Source organism: Callospermophilus lateralis, chromosome 2, assembly GCF_048772815.1.
Source record: "Callospermophilus lateralis isolate mCalLat2 chromosome 2, mCalLat2.hap1, whole genome shotgun sequence".
Taxonomy (NCBI): Eukaryota; Metazoa; Chordata; class Mammalia; order Rodentia; family Sciuridae; genus Callospermophilus; species Callospermophilus lateralis.
Genome location: NC_135306.1, coordinates 104,119,765 through 104,136,425, shown reverse-complemented (window position 1 = coordinate 104,136,425; position 16,661 = coordinate 104,119,765). Strand labels below are relative to the sequence as shown.

Here is a 16,661-nt window from a genome sequence, read left to right as displayed (position 1 = left end):
CCCCATCTCCTAATTCCCCAGTAGTCACCTTTCAAAAAACTTACCAGATACCTTGAATCTTCAGCATGGAAGGGGGTGGGGGTGTCCAATGTGCTGGACCTGCCCAAGAAAATTGGAGCAGGGGTTGCACTGGGTCCCATCTAGGTTGCCAATTTGTTAACAAAAATTTGGTCCTTTTCCCTGATGCCAATCCAACAATGAGGACATGGTTTGAGAAAAAGGTAAAAAGTTTTACAGCTTTGCTAGCAAAGGAAAATCACAGGGTACTCCTGACTTAGAGACTGAGATTCTGCCCATCCATGGAAACAGAGTTTTAAATGAAGTAATTCAAAGATTACATTCCAGGTGTGCTCTGACAGGGGATTGAATTTATTGCTAATTTGGGAGAGGGAGAAGAGCAAAAAACATGTCCACTTAAAAATAAGCATCAGTGACAGAACAGCGAGGACTATATTCAAAGCATAAAGTGGACATGGTTAAACTACCACCAAGAGAATATGTGGGAGATGAACATCTAATAAATGCCACCAAGAGAGACTTAATAAGAGGGAAAATTGCCTCCAGGAAAATATCACAAATTTTCTGATTGCTGTTTGAAAAGACATCAATATGAGAAAGGGGGAAAGAAGCAAATTTACTTCTTGGAAGTCTTTTTCCTGGATGTCTCCTCCCGACACCCCACCGCCCACCCCCGCTAAAAAAAATAATATTTTTTTTTTTCTGAAGTGAATAATGGTCTTTGGTTAGAAATGATATTTGTAGTTATTCAAAAAAATAATTTTTGAATTTAGCTTTTTCATTGGAAAAAATACTGCATGCACAAGTAAATAACAAAAAAGATCATTTCCAACTTTGAGATTCTATAATAAAGTTTGGGAAAATTTATCTCTTTGGATTTAGGGAAAATGAGTATAGAATTATGAAGAAAATAGAGGCAGTAATATCATCTCTAAACTGAGGAGCAAAGATTATTGCTTAATTTATGTAAAAGTATTCCTAGTATTATTCATCATGTATATTATTGTCAATCTTTCCAACTATAGTGCTATCTCCTTGTGAGTTGGAACAATCATAACTCATCACATGCTTCCATATTTCCTTATAGTATTCTACAAAATTCATAAGAATTAGGCATTATACATTATGTATTAAAAATTGTTATGTTTGGTTATGTATTTAAGAGCTCAAACTTTCAAAAATGTTTGCCAATAAACTTAGTAAAAAAGATTAGTTATACAAAATATTGAGAATATAAAAGGATACTGTCCAAATATATTTATTTCCAGAATTAAGATTAAAAAAAACTTGTCTAAAATGAGGCATATTCAACTCTAAGGAGTGTTTTGAAGATTTATAATAAATGTGTTTAGATGTGATTCAAGTTATTTTGCACAGATCATGGCACATCTTAAAGAGGTGCTGTTCTCTATCTGATCCTGGGTATCCAGTATTATCCTTGGCACCTGTCTTCCAAGAAATCAAACACTAGCATTAATCTCATGACTTGTAAATATATATTGCTACTCTGGACTGCTTCTTTATCAAACCTCCAGAAATTGTAAATTTTACTAAAGCAAAATACTATTTTTTTCAGGGCATTTTTTTTTTCAAGGAACTTATTTAGGGCAAGTTTCACATCCTTATTCCTTAAGCTATAGATTACAGGGTTCAGCATGGGCACAATAATAGTATAAAACACAGAGGACACTTTCCCTTGGTCCATGGAGCTAACTGCCATTGACTGCAGGTACAAGAATGCAACAGAACCAAACAAGAGAGCAACAGCTGAGAAGTGTGAGCTGCACATACTGAAGGCTTTGGCTCTGCCTTCAGTGGAGTGAATGCGCAGGATGCTGGCAATGATGAAGATGTAAGAGCTAAGGATGGTCAGGGTTGGGGCAAGGACATTAAATACACTGAAGCACAGAACTTGTACTTTGTTCACAAAAGTACTCAAGCAGGAGACCTCTAATAGTAGAAGTATATCACAAAAATAGTGATTGATTATATCAGCTATACAGAAAAGCTCTCTTAGCATGCAGACTGCGAACTGTGGCACCAATCAATCCCATGCTATACACTTCAACTACCAACCAGAAACAAACTTGAGAAGACATAGTAACATTGTAAAGCAAAGGGTTACAGATGGCAACATAGCAGTCCTATGCCATTGCAGCCAACATGTGGCATTCTGATATAACAAAAACTAGGAAGAAATAGAGCTGAGTCATGTACTCAGGGTAGGAAATGATGTTCTTCTGCATTACAAAGTTTGGGGGTTATGACAGTGGATTGGCAGAGGTCAATGAAAAACAGACTGCTGAGGAAATAGTACATAGGTGTATGCAGGTGAGAGCTGAGCCCAATCAGCATGATCATGCCCAGGTTCCCCACTACAGTGAATACATAGATTCCTATGAAGAAGAGGAAGAGGGGCAGCTGCAGCTCTGGTTTGTTTGTTAATCCAGCCAGGATAAATTCTGCCACTGTGGTGGAATGGTTTCTTTGTGTCATTTTTTTTTTGAACCCTATTGGAGGAAGAGAAATCAAATTTGATATAAGTATTTATTATCTCACTGAAGTGTGAGTCATAATTCAAGCATTTTCAGCCAGATTTCTGCTTTTTTGGCCACTGTTCATCTGTGTTTGCAGCCAAAAACCTTGAGATCCCCCCAATATGGGACATGTCAATAAATAGCAGCATTTTCCTAATCTGTATTATTTGGCTAAAGAGTTGTTATTAGTAACTAGTTCCTGATAATCCAAAGAACTGCTCTGATAACTATGATTGACTGTTTTGAGAACTTTTCATACCTTATTTCTAATAATTTCAAATGCTCTGTAGAGCAAATATTTTGCCTATGTTAAAATAACAACAACACAAAAATCACAAAACCAATATCACAAAATGGAAAGAGTTAAGAAAACTTTTCCCCAAGGTAATGAACATGTCAAGATGTCCACACCCAACTTTTGTTCAACAGTATACTCCAAGATCCAGCTAGTACAACCAGGCAAGAAAACAAAATTAAAAGGCATACAGGTTTGAAAGCAAGATATAAAATCATCTTTATTTTTAAAAGGCACAAGCTTGTCTATGGAAAATACTAAGGACTCATTAGGAAACAATTATGAGGATGAATTTTAAAGTTCATGAATATGGAGAATTCAAGATCAATAGAAACATTGAATTGTATTTTTCTACATTCGCATTGAAGAATCAAAAAAAAATTCATTTGAAATTACTTGAAAAAAGAATAAAATACTTCCTGATAAGTTAAATAAAATAAATGCAAGGCAATTTGCCTAAAACTACAAAACATTGTTACAAGGAATAAAAGCCCTACTTAAACAACAATACATACCATATTCTTGATTCAACAATACTCAATTTTGTCAAAATGGCAGTACTTCCCAAATTGATGCATAATCTTAGTGCAATCCCTATTAAAATCCTGGCTATGTTATAGCAGTTAATTACACACTGATTATAAAATTCCTACCACAATTCAAGGGTCATAAAATAATCAAAGCAAACTGAGGAAAGGAGAATAAACTTGAAGTTCTCACATTTCCCACTTGAGAAGTTACTACAATGTAACTATAATCAATATAGTATGGTATTGCCATATGTTCAGATGCACAGTTCAATAAAATAGAATTGGAAATACAAAAATAAACTCACATCTATGAAGAATTTAGTTATTATAAGGGTTTATTGACAATTCCACAAGGAAAAACATTTTATTCAACAAGTGATACTAGGACAATTAAATTGGACATGTAAAGCAATTAATTTAAATTGTTTTTTCACACAGTTCACAAAAAGCAATTAGAAATGTGCCATAGAAATAAATGTAAGATCTATTACTCTAAGAATATTAGGGAAACAAACACAAAACTAAATCCTTATGACCTTGGATTTGATGGTAAGAGCTTTAGGTAAGATCCCCAAATCAGAGGCTAACACAGGAAAAAAAAAACACATAGTAAATTAAACATAATAAGAATGAGGGAAAAAAAACTTTTCTATATGTTTGGTAGGAATATGAATTAATAGAATCAGTATGAAAATCAGCATGGAGGTTCCTCAAAAGGCTAGAAATGTCAACACCATATGATCCAACTATAGCACTCTCTAGTATTTATCCAAAAAAATTAAGGTCAACATACTATAGAGATAGATGTATACCGATGTTTATAGCAGCACAATTAATAATATGATAATTCACTAAACCAGCATAGGTATATGTCAGCAGATAAACACATAAAGAAAATGTGGTATATATAAACAATGGAATTTTATTGAACTATAAAGAATGAAGTTATGTAATTAGCAGTAAAATGGATGTAACTGGAGAGTATCATGTTAAGTCAGACTTAGAGAAGTATTTTTATAGTGTTTCCTCATACATGGCAACTGGAGAGAAAAAAAGAAAGTGAAACTCATGAAAATGAAAGGGAGAAAGGCAGGCTAGAAGAAGGAGATAATGGAGGGAGGGGAGTTGAGGAAAAAGAAAAATACCAGGGGTTGAAATAGATTTAATTGCTGGTCACAGTGGTGCAGGCCTGTAATCCCAGGTGCTCAGAAGGCTGAGACAGGAGGATCCAGAGTTCAAAGCCAGCTTTAGCAACAGCAGGGCACTAAGCAACTCAGTGAGATCCTGTCTCTAAATAAAACACAAAATAGGGCTGGGGATGGGGCTCGGTGATTGAGTGCTCCTGAGTTCATCCGTAGTACCAAAAAAAAAAAAAAAAATAGATTTGATTATGTCATGTGAATTTACAAATGTGCCACATGAAACCCACTATACTGAAAAATTGATACATACCAATGAAAAATTTAAAATAAACCATCCAGAAAATTACAGAGAACATACAGAATGGGAAAATGTATTTTCAGGTAATGTATCTGATGGAGAAATTGAGGTTAGTATATAAGAAGAACTATTAAGTATTATCAATTACAATGACAAATAGCACAATAAAAATGGTAAGGGGATTGAAATAACTTTCTTCTGTTTGAGGTATACAAATGACCAGTAAGTAAGCATCTGAAGATATATCTATCATCATTAATTATTCAGGAAATTCAAATCAAAGTCACAGGGAGAGAACATTTTTTATTTATCAGGAATATTATAATCAAAAGGACTGACAAACATAATTATTGACAAGAATGTGAAGAAATTTGAAATCTCATCTATTGCTGGTGGAATTGTAAATTGCTACAAACTGCTTGGACACAGTTGAGAAGCTCTTCAAATTATGAGATACAGAATTATCATATAGCCCAGCAATTTCACTGCCAGGTATTTATTAATAGGAATGGAAAGCATACATTCACAAAAACCTTGTACCTGAATATTAAGAGCAGCTTTACTTATAAGAGCCTAAGAACCGAAGCCATCAAAAATGTCCCTCCAATGTTGCATGGACAGGCAGGGAGAGAGACAAAGAAAGTGAGCAGCATTATTCTGCAATGAAAAGGAATGAAGCACTGAAATATGCCATATCCTAATGGACTTAAAAAATGCCAAGTGAAAAAACTCAGAAAAAAAAGGCCATCATATACTGTGTCATACAATTTGTAGGAGTTGTCATAATAGGAAATATTGTAGAGATAGAAGGTAGTTTAATGTCTGCCAGAGGCTGTGGAAGGGAAAGTCTGTTGTAGGTCTGCTAAAGGGTATGGGGATATGTTCATGCTGGTGGTGAAGGTCTTCTACAATGAGAACATGTTGATGGTTGTGCAATTTCATGTAAAGGGCACTGAATTGTACAGTTGAAAAAGGTGAATTTTATGACACATCAATTATGTTTCAATGCAAGTACTATAAAAATTAAAACAGCCACAAGGTAACAATATTCTCTTGCTGACTACACAGAACATTCCATCACAACTGACTAATTTGCCACCTTCCTGCAAGTCCTCCTTATCTAGATTATGCCTGGGGACTTCCTCTGCACTTATGTTTCTCATGCCCATTGCATTTCTCCAGTGTGGCATTTCTATCTCCCCAATAAACAACAAAAACTATTATAATATATTGTCTTAAAATATAATAAATTTTCTACCACAGGATTTTTTATAACATGGAAATGAGAAAATGATAGGCTTTTCTATTAACCATTAAGAAGATGAAGACAAGCCAGGTGCAGTGGCACACACCTGGAATCCCAGCAGTGAAGGATGCCAAGGCAGGAGGATCACACGTTCAAAGGCAAACCCAGCAATTTAGCCAGGCCCTCAGCAACTTAGTGAGAACTTGTCTCAAAATAAAAAATAAAAAGGGCTGTGGATGGGGCTCAGTGGTTAAGTGCCCCTTGGGTTTAATCCCTCATCCCTTACCAAAAAAAAAAAAAAAAAAAAAAGAAAAGAAAAAAGAAGAGAAGAAGGTACAGACAGAAGGCAGGCACCTCTTCAATCTAAACATTTTCTTATATGTCTTTTAATAGAGATAAAAATCAACTAGAACAAAAGTAAAAAAAAAATAATATAACTAAGGAGAACTGAATTTGGTATGGTTGAAGCCCAAGTAGAAAATAGTGGTGGAAAATTATACGATTGTAATGACTCAAGTTGATAGTATTGGGCTACGAATGTGAACTAATCTTAAAACAAATTTGACAAGGATAAGCCAAATGTTTGTTGTGGGCATTCAGCATAAGGACACAAATGCTATAGAATTCCTCATCTTCAGAATGATACCATCTTGAAGGGGACGGGAGGCAGACACAAATTACTGTGCTGAACATGACTGTGGGGTCCTGTAGGAACATGGTCGTTATGGTGCTAGCCCAGAGTGGGGTCAAATAAGGTTTTTAAGGGAACCTGAATGTAGACACATAAGTAGAAATGAGTGAGCTCTGCACAACATTCAAATTAGAGAATCAATGGCCTGACAATTCCTCATATCAAGTCCCTGGATCCAGAGAGAAAACAACTATAAATACCAGTAATTTCTTTATAAGAAACAGAGTATCCAAAATGAGGGAAGTGGCAGATACCCAATAGAAACTGTATCTGGTGAATTGTGCTTAATTCTGGGAGGCTATATTTTATGGTGGTGGTTTATTGATTGCAATTATTCAGAAAAATTTAATACTTAGATTAAAATAATTTATACCTAGTATCTATATGACAGTACAACAAACAGGATTTATTGTATCCTACTTCAAAGGGAGGATCTATAGCCATAGAGATATATTTTATCTTTATATCTTTATCATTAAACATACCTGGAAGCTGTATGAGTTGAATTATGAAAAACATAATTTTCTGCCTTCAGATTTGTTGCATAATGAATGAATAATCATTTTCAGGTAGATGCAGGAAATCACTGTTATATTATAAGGAGACTCAACTTCATGAAAGTCCTCCTACCTTCGGAGAGTAAAAGGGTCTAGAATAATTGGAATTCAGATACTCAGTCTTTCTCTACTTGGAAACAGGAATCCAGGTTATACATTAGCTTTAGACCAAAAGCCTCTGAGGGAAATAACTCTGGATGATTTTGGTGGTGGCAGTTCCACATAGAGACTCCCAGGCTTTGTTTTCCTTAGGGAATTAAAGTGCAGATTTCAATATACAAGGAGGTAACTTACATAATTATAAATCAAATGCCACAATTCCTCCTTGTAGATTCCTCAAAATGCTATCCCATGACACTCATCAAAACAATTTCATTTTTGTCTAGAGTTCTGATCCATAATAGATGTCATAAAAATATAGAGGTAGAAACTCCCCCAGGATTTTTTTTTTTTTTCACCAGGGATGAGCTGTTACGATGTAAGAGCAGTTAAATGTTTTTTTTTCATCTTTCATATGAAACTGTCATTAGCTCCCTCATGTATAATAATTTCTCTGGGCTGAAAAAGTAGAAGTTATTAGGTAAAGGACTAGAAATTAAAGCCTCATTGATACAGTTCTAGCAGGTCTTCATGACAGTCACTTCCTATCTGGAAATAATATCTGAAATGTTTAAAGCCATGATTTCAATCCTTGTTGTTTACTGAAGGCTTGGAGCAATAGTTAATTATTTGTAATAATTAGTGAAAGTTGCTCTGTGTAGGTCTCTGTAGTTTTCAAGACACTTATGGCGTCATCTCAGTGAAAGACTTGGGGGTGAAAGGGGTTGACCTAAGGAACTTAGGAAATGATAGACACAAAATAAATTGTGTAGTCTCCATTCCAATTGTAATTTATAAAGGGATTTTTCATAAAACTATAGGTTGACTATTCTGAAAATCACCATAGCTATATACTAGAAACACACACACACACAAACACCACACACACACACACACACACACACACACACACACACATACTGGTCAGTGAATAATGGCAAGTAGGTTTATGTCATGATATAAAACTGATACAGAGAAATCAGAACTTCATTTTAGATAGGGAAATTATACAAAGTAAATGACTTTTTAGCTTGAGTCTTGAAGTTTGTCCCACAGAGGAATTATGGATAAGTAAACCAGAGGCAAAAATAAAAAAGTTAAAGATACAAAATTGTGAATGATTGGATTTAAATGTTTTCTGAAATCATCTCCAACATCTGTCCAGGATTAATCATTTCTGTCTTTATTGACCTGGTCAATATTTCATGTATTTTCATTAAATATTTACTATGTTTTATTTTAGTTATTTCTGTGTCTGCCAACCATGCTTAGCTAAGAGCCTCTTAAGATTCAGAGATCTTTATAATTCCAGTACTTATCATACAAGTAATTAAGATATAATAGTTTATTATCAAACAAATGGGCCAGGCTGAGTGGCAAAACTCTAACCCCAACCACCCAGGAGGCAAATGCAGGAGGATTACAAGTTCAAGTCCAGACTCAGCAACTTAGCCAGAGCCTGTCTCAAAATAAAAATTAAAAAGAACTGGGGTTGTACCTCTGCTGTATTGTGCCCTTGGATTCCATTTCCAGTACAAAAACAAACAAACAACAAAAATCAAAAGTAAGTGGATGAATAAAAAAGTGTAAAGTGGATCTTGAGTAAGATAAGAAGAAGAGAGATGGATGTAGTGCTGGGGTATCCTATGGCTTTGAGGAGACTAAAGAGGTAATTAATTCTGGTTGTTAAATCCACAGATATTATACTAAGTTACTAAGTTATTTTAATTTAATTTTAAGTGACAAACAATTATTAAAAATTTTAAAGAATTAGAGCTGCACCATGTAGTTTGCATTGTGGAAAGATAGTACTTTAGAAATTAAATTAATTATGATCTGCCACAGTCTGGCTGGGCAAATAACCAGGAGGTGACAAGCAACTTGAAGGTTCAAGCAAGAACTCAAAGTAGCAGTCACCCGAGATAGCAGGAGTGGATTCTCTGCCAGACAGCAGAGGTATATATATACTTAATTCATTACACACAGCTTAACTCAATTAACATAAACTAGATACAGCAGTCAACCAATAAGGAATCCTCATCATCTTAATGACTCCCTGGTGTTGCTTCACAGACCACTCCTCCTGGCAAAGTGCCAGGCGCCATCTTGACTTGATTTCAGCCCTCAACAATGATCATAACCCATCTTAAGATGTCTGTCCACATTCTTCAAGCTACTTCAGAGTGTCTTGGTGACCTGAGGGATCCCCATGTCCTCTGCCTTAGGGTTGTCTCTGACCAAAGAAGATTTTTTAGCCTATATAAGTGTAGCAGTCCAGAAGGATCTGCTAATTAATGCTCCCAAGAACATCCACTAAAAAATATTTGATACAAAAATACCCCAGCTTCCTTTGTGCCCAGGTACAATAATGGAGGTCTTTCTCCACCATTTTTCAGAGGATTCCCAATTGGATTGAGGCACAGTTCTTCACAGTGGTGAGCCATAAATATATGCTTGATTGGCTGTCCCTTCTTTTCTCACTATTCCCTTACCATGCTTCCTGGGAGTCTCTTCCAAATGAGGTTATATCCCAACCTTTGGGAAAATCCTGAGTAGTTTTTCCTGTTTTTTCCTCCTCCTCCCTCCTCCCTTCTCCCTTCTCCTTCCTCCCCTTCCTCCTTCTTTTTTTATGAAAGGAAATTGTGAGAAGAGGTTGATGATGCTACCTTTGTGTCATGCAAAGTTAATATATATATAAAATGGGCTACTACACTTTGAAAATAGTGAATAAATTAATCTCAGACATGCAAATATGTAAGTACCAAACAAAATTTTTGTGAAAAAAAGAAAATATCAAAAGAATTTCATTGATATAAGTTTCAGAACCTTGTTGTATAATGTTTAGAAACACAAACCTATGAGGGAAAACTCAAAGAAAACATGGAATTCAGGAAAATTATGGCACCTAGAAGGAGGGAAGTGAGTGGGATCAGGCCAGAAATTTTGGAATTTTCACTGGAATTGCTCTTTTCCTTTAGTGGGTAGAGAAAATAAACACATATGTGCTTATTGTATCATGGTACAAAAATATTCTACATATTTTCCCACTAATATTATCTTCTGATTTTTTAATATTTGATAAAACACATTTTAAAAAGACCAATAGGACAATGACAGATGATTTATGATATCATTTTAGGATATCATTGAAATGAGAATTAAAATAATTGTTTAAGCCCTGGAATATAAAACAAAGGAATGATAAGTAATATGCAAGATTGTTTCTCACCAATCTAGCATTCCAATAAGGACAGGCATTGTTAACCTTCAACCCTCGTCAACGAGGACACTATGTAAAAATATAATAATGCTATTCTCTTAGCTTGAATTATTATTCTGGTAAAGGTAAAGTTAGGATTTTTTACCAAAACCTTGCAGCTGGGGTGACTGAGAACATTAAGTTCTGATTGGTTATTCATTAATTTGAGTCACCTTCATTGGGAACAAGTCACTAAGCAGAGCAGGGAATGACTGGTGCAGGGCCTGGCCCCTGTGGATATTCCCTTGAAAGCCTCTCTCCAGGGTGTCCTTGTCAGTACCATCATCTGGGCTTCACTTTTAGTGTCTATGTCCTAGTTCTCTAAAAAGACTGCAGGTAAATCAAAATACAGGTCAAATTCAGAACAGGCTTTGGCTTTATAACAAATTATGGTATCTTACAGAAATTGTTGGAATAAATGTAGAAGCCTTTAGAGAATCTAGAATCTGGGTTGGAGGTGCTGGATGCCCCTTGAGCCATGCTTGAAGCTTGTGAGTATCTCAGGAAGTGCTGCCCTGCAGCCCACCTGCTCAAAACATCTTCTGAACCTCTATTCCCATATTTCTCTTCTCTGGCCTGCCTAGTCTTAAAATTTGATTCTTCATTTTCATTTGCCCCTGTGGATTAGTCTGAGGGGTGGGCTACCTGAATTAAGGTTCTTTGATTGAAACTTTTTCTCAAATGCTTTTGTTTACTGCCACTTATGTGATAGAACCCATAAAAATCTTATCCTACAATGAAAGCCAACCTGGGGCTCCAACCTGGGCCTGGCATTCCTGCCTTCTGATTGGGAGGACAGTGTTCAGGTTCTACCCAGAGATCCAAGAGCTATCAGAATCTCTCAAAGCTATTTGGACAAACAGAGAAGTTAATTTGCTTAAGAAGATATGGATGGAGTTTTTTTGTTCAGGCTTCTTCCCCAATCCAAGAACAATGTGCTGAGCTGGAGACAAACCCTGAAATCAGAAGATATAATAAATTTGACCTTACTGCAAAGACGTCTCCTCATAATGGCTCGTGGTTAAGAAAAACCAGTCCAAGAAATTTTCCCTCACCCTCCTCCACAGTCTCCTAAGAGAAAGACCGAGAACTATGCTGTTTCTTCCTGGATAATACTCCTCTATTGGTTGGATATGGCAGGTTCCTTGGCTGCTTCCTAATTCTGATTTCTAATTTCTAATTCTTCTAGATAAAATAAGCCAGCAAACAAACACATCTTCAATCTTAAACACTTCTGTGAAGTCCTTCTCTGGCCTCAGGAAATGTACTCCTTACTTTCTGCTTTAATTTCTACCTTGGTCTTAGTGTGATGTTCTGGTCAGTTGCCCATCTGCTTCTTTTCCTCAGCAAACGCTGACTTTCTTAGTGTCTCTGAAATACCCAATTTTAGCTTGGGATTACTCATCGAATGATATGTGATGAGCAAAATTGGAAAAGAAGCAGGAGCCCATATTTTATCCTTATACATTGTTGTGTTTTGAACGAGCATATAGCCAGGAAACTGAGGAAGGGAATCATTAGAGTGGATACTAAGAGGAATGAGAAGGGTTTGTGATACAGTAAAATTCAAATAACCTGGGATGTATTTCCACTTCCCATTTAGGCCTTTGTTTACTGAAAAGGAAAAGGTAAACAGCTGTGATAGAAGGATTTTAGGAGGTTCACAGTAGTAGTAGGCAAAAGTTTGCCTGGACCATGTGCCGGCTCACTCTGGTGGTATAGGCAGACACAAAACTGCTGGTTGGGTCTGGCAGGTTTTTCTTGGTTGCTTTCTAAATCTGAGAAGACAAAAGAAAAGCCTTGTTTCTTTCTCTACCCCCTCCTTTTCCATCACCTTCTTACCAGGATATTTTCTTCTCTATATTTGTTTCAGATAATTTCCATTTAATTTGCAGAAACATCTGCTTTTTAAAATACATTTTAATGGTTACATGCTAATTATACACAACAGTGGGTTTCATTGTGGCATATCCATATATACACGTGACACAATTTGATCAAATTCATTCCACAACAAATTTCACAGCAGCAGTGTTCCCCAAGCATGATAGTATCCTTGTTAAATTCGGTCATGAAAATTATACCTGGCCTGATTGAAATGAAATATTTCTCATTCATAGCCTAGCTGAGCCAAAAAAAATCAATAAATAGAGGAAGATAAGTCAAAGCCAAACCCTTTCAGTAAATAAGAAGCCCAAAACACAGAAAAATAATAGCTTGGCCCCAGCAATGCTCAGCATTGCCCATTGGTTGTACTGAATGAGGCAAAGACAAGTCCAGATTTTCTAACATGGAATCACAGCCCAATCCCCTCTCCATGGATCCCTTTATCTCTTCTCTCTTCCCACTCACAAGCTGATGTCTACCACCAATGCCTATTTCCAGGTTTAAGCCCAAAAGTCATGGTTTATAAGTGGTATAGAATACTGATATTTTTGCTTCACCTAAGAATTCGGCCCAAGGTCCTAGCAAGAAGCATTTTCTTTACACAAATTCTTTGTGGTTCCAAAGTAATAGGATGCTATTGGAAGCCATGAGAATACATCTCTCTCATTCCCTAAAAACCCTTTAGCAAATAAAATGATGGCTTGTCTAATGGTGGCATCTGGGGAGACAAACACTGTAGCCAAGATGAAAAAATCAGTGTGAGAAGAAGATGAGGTGTAGGAATGAAAAAGGAGAAGAAAATTAATATTGAAGAGCAGAAGGAACATTTTTTTTCTACCTACTGGGAAAAGTTCCCTTCCTCTTTATGAGTCCTGACATGTCCACAAGAAAACATTGGATCCCAGTGTCAGAAGACTAACCCTGGAGTCTTCATTCTGATATTTGTTCCTCACACATCCTGAGACAAGTCCATTTAACTCTCAGCATCTCAGTCCCCCATGTTGTAAAATGGAAATAATAATAATACCTTATGTAAACCAAATAAAAGTATTTCATCTGCTGTGATGTGTGGCGGAAGTGTTAGCTACTGATCTCTCTCTGCAATTATTCAGGAAGGAAGCCCAGCAGTGGAGGGCCTTCCTCATGGAAGATTTCATCTCCTTATTTCTGAGACTGTAGATCAAGGGGTTCAGCATGGGGGTGACCAGGTTATTCAGGACCTGAACTGTTGCATCCAGCCAGGGGCTTGGGGTTGGCCTTAGATGAGGACCACTGGCATGTAGAAAAGAAGGATGGCTGTGAGGTGGGCTCTGCAGGCAGAGAAGGTATGGTGGCAGCCTTCTGCAGAGTGGATCTGCAGAATGGAGCAGATGATTCAGCTATAGGAGGTGAGGATGAGGAGGAACCAATTAGGGCATGAGGCCAAAGTTATGACCAAAGCCAGGGCTGAGATGTCTACACAACCCAGCTTCAGCATCACTGGGATGTCTCAGAAGTAGTGATCCACCTCATTGGGATTACAGTAGGACAGCTGGAAGGTGAGAGTGGTCAGAAAAGTGGCCTGAACCAGCCAAAATGAGGTCCCTGCAGCCAAGATGGTGCGCACTTTGTGGCTCATGATTATAGTGTAGCGAGAGGGAAACATATGGCAACAAAGTGGTCATAGGCACAGAAAAGCAGTCTGTGTATAGAAAACACCCAGTCAGCCCAGAAAATGGCAGAATAATGGTAGAAGAGCTGGGACACACAGCCCACATAAGAGATGGCTCTGCTGTTTCCTGAAAGGTAGAACAGCATCATGGGAGAAATCACAGAAGGGAAAAATATGTCAAAAATAGATAGCTTGCACAGGAAGAAGTACATGGAGTTATGAAGGCAAGTGGAGGAGATAATTGCCAACAAGATTAGCATGTTTCCAACAAAGGTGAAGATCTAAAAGGACAAAAACAGGATGAAGAGAATGGTCTCCAGACCCTCTGTGTTTGGGATGGTTAGCAGGACAAACTCAGTCACCATGAATGATTCCTCATAGTTGTAAGAAAATCTAACCCTGAGAAGGAGTCTGAAACACCAAAATCTGGATAACAATGTCACATTATGAAGCTTTGACTATGTTTTTAAAAAGAAGGAACCTTCCATATCAAAGTCAAGAGCAAAATCTATGTAAATATTTCAGGTAATAAGATGTAGCTATTTCAGAGTCAGTCAATCCAATCTTGCAAAGACTATTTTTAAATTAAATGACTGTTTATAATAAATGAAGAGGAGAAATTTAGAGATATATATTCAAAATATCCCCAAGTTAGGAAACTTTTTTTTCCATGAATATGATGTTTTTGGTCACCATTATATTTTAAATTCTCATATCTTTAAGTAACAAATTCCAATTATCCATTAGACTCTGCAAATAGCAGAAAAAATAGTGTTAGGAAGCTAGGCACTCAATATGAATAATGGCTTTACCTGTTACTCACCTTACAAAAGGATCTCATAAAAATAGAAGGGAGTCACATAGAGAGGAGGAAGGGGATCAAGAAGAAGGGAGAAAACAGAAGACATGGGGAAGTGTGGGGAAACAGAGTCTACGAAATTATGCTATGTTCATGTACAAATATACCACAATGAATCATATGTATATGATATACATGTATCTCAATTTTACATATTAATATAAAATTAATGAATGCTTACTATGTTCCAAGCAATGGTTCAGCATTTTTAAAATGTTTTATTTCATATTTGTATGATTATATTATATATATATACAAGTTATATAATAAGAATCCATTAATTAAAATAATACTAATAATTGCCATAATTATAATAGTAGAAGGGATATGAGTTGAGTACAACAAGTACATCAAGGAAGTCAGGAGGGGAGAGAAAGAGAAGATACTGGCAAATGACACTGATAAAACCATGTAATTTTAATGTTAGATTATGACTAATAAATCTCACTATGTGTAATTATAATGTACCAATAAAAATTCTTTTAAAAATCCTCTTGGGCTGGGGTGTGGCTCAAGCAGTAGCATGCTCGCGGCCATGCACGGGGCACTGGGTTCCATTTTCTGCACCACATAAAAAATAAAATAAAATAAGGATGTTGTGTCTGCCAAGAACTAAAAAATAAATATTGAAAAATTCTCTCTCTCTCTCTCTCTCTCTCAAAAAAAAATCCTCTAAATCCTAAGAAAAAAATCTTTGTTTTATACCTCTGAAACATAGTTCTTTTAGCATCTTCCATTAATGCTGGTATTTTCTAATTATTTTCAAGTAAATGTCTTGTTAACACTATTGAGTGGACTCAGATCTCATCCTCTTCAGATTATATTCCTCTAGATTTGATAATGCTAAGATGCACAATTCTATCGCAAGAAACTGCTCTAGCTCTTTCCATCTCTTTAATCTATTCTACATGGACTTTAGCAACTTGAAAATATTAGCAAAATATAGCAGCAGCAAAGAAAGTGTCAAATTCATGTTACTGATGAAGTGGAAAATATGGTGACTCATGTAGAATAAAAGCAAAGAACACTGCTAATCAGGAAGGTTAAAGAAGTCGAGGGTAGTATGGTGCCTGGGAGATGTAGGTTCCCGTAATAAAATGAAAAGGGACGCAGAGACAAGATGCAGAGGCAGGAAAGAAAGATGGCAGAATGGCAGAGAGGTTAAGCTGCCAAGCCTTATTTATATCAATAGGTTACTTTAGGTCATTGGCATCATTAGTACATAGTGTTCATTGTATTACTAGGTAGGTTACAGATTCAGCAACATTATGCAGCTTATTCCTCAGTTATACACTAAGTTGCAATGTATTAGGAGCTTTGTGTAGCTCTCAAGAAAGTTCATTGTATAAAGTTACTGTTATATGGGCAGGTTTAGGCTCAGTGATACATTGTAGTTATCTAACAAGAGAGTTCCTTTATTCCCAGGAGTTGTGTGCTTGAGGTCAAAGTTGAGGCTGATAAGACTAACACAGAGCCTCCTCATGAAGAACATTGCTACAGCAGCCAGACATCCTCTGTCTTTGCACAGAAGGTTTCCCAGCAGCCAGGCATTCTGTGTCTTTGCACAGAAACTTCCTAGCCACCAAGCATGC

General features: G+C 36.5%; 2 pseudogenes; both read right to left on the bottom strand.

Moving 5' to 3' along the window:
• Positions 1-1,450: 1,450 nt before the first annotated feature.
• On the bottom strand, positions 1,451-2,514 carry LOC143387084 (olfactory receptor 8G50-like; annotated as a pseudogene).
• An 11,097-nt stretch (positions 2,515-13,611) lies between these two features.
• On the bottom strand, positions 13,612-14,470 carry LOC143387073 (olfactory receptor 10D1B-like; annotated as a pseudogene).
• Positions 14,471-16,661: the final 2,191 nt, after the last annotated feature.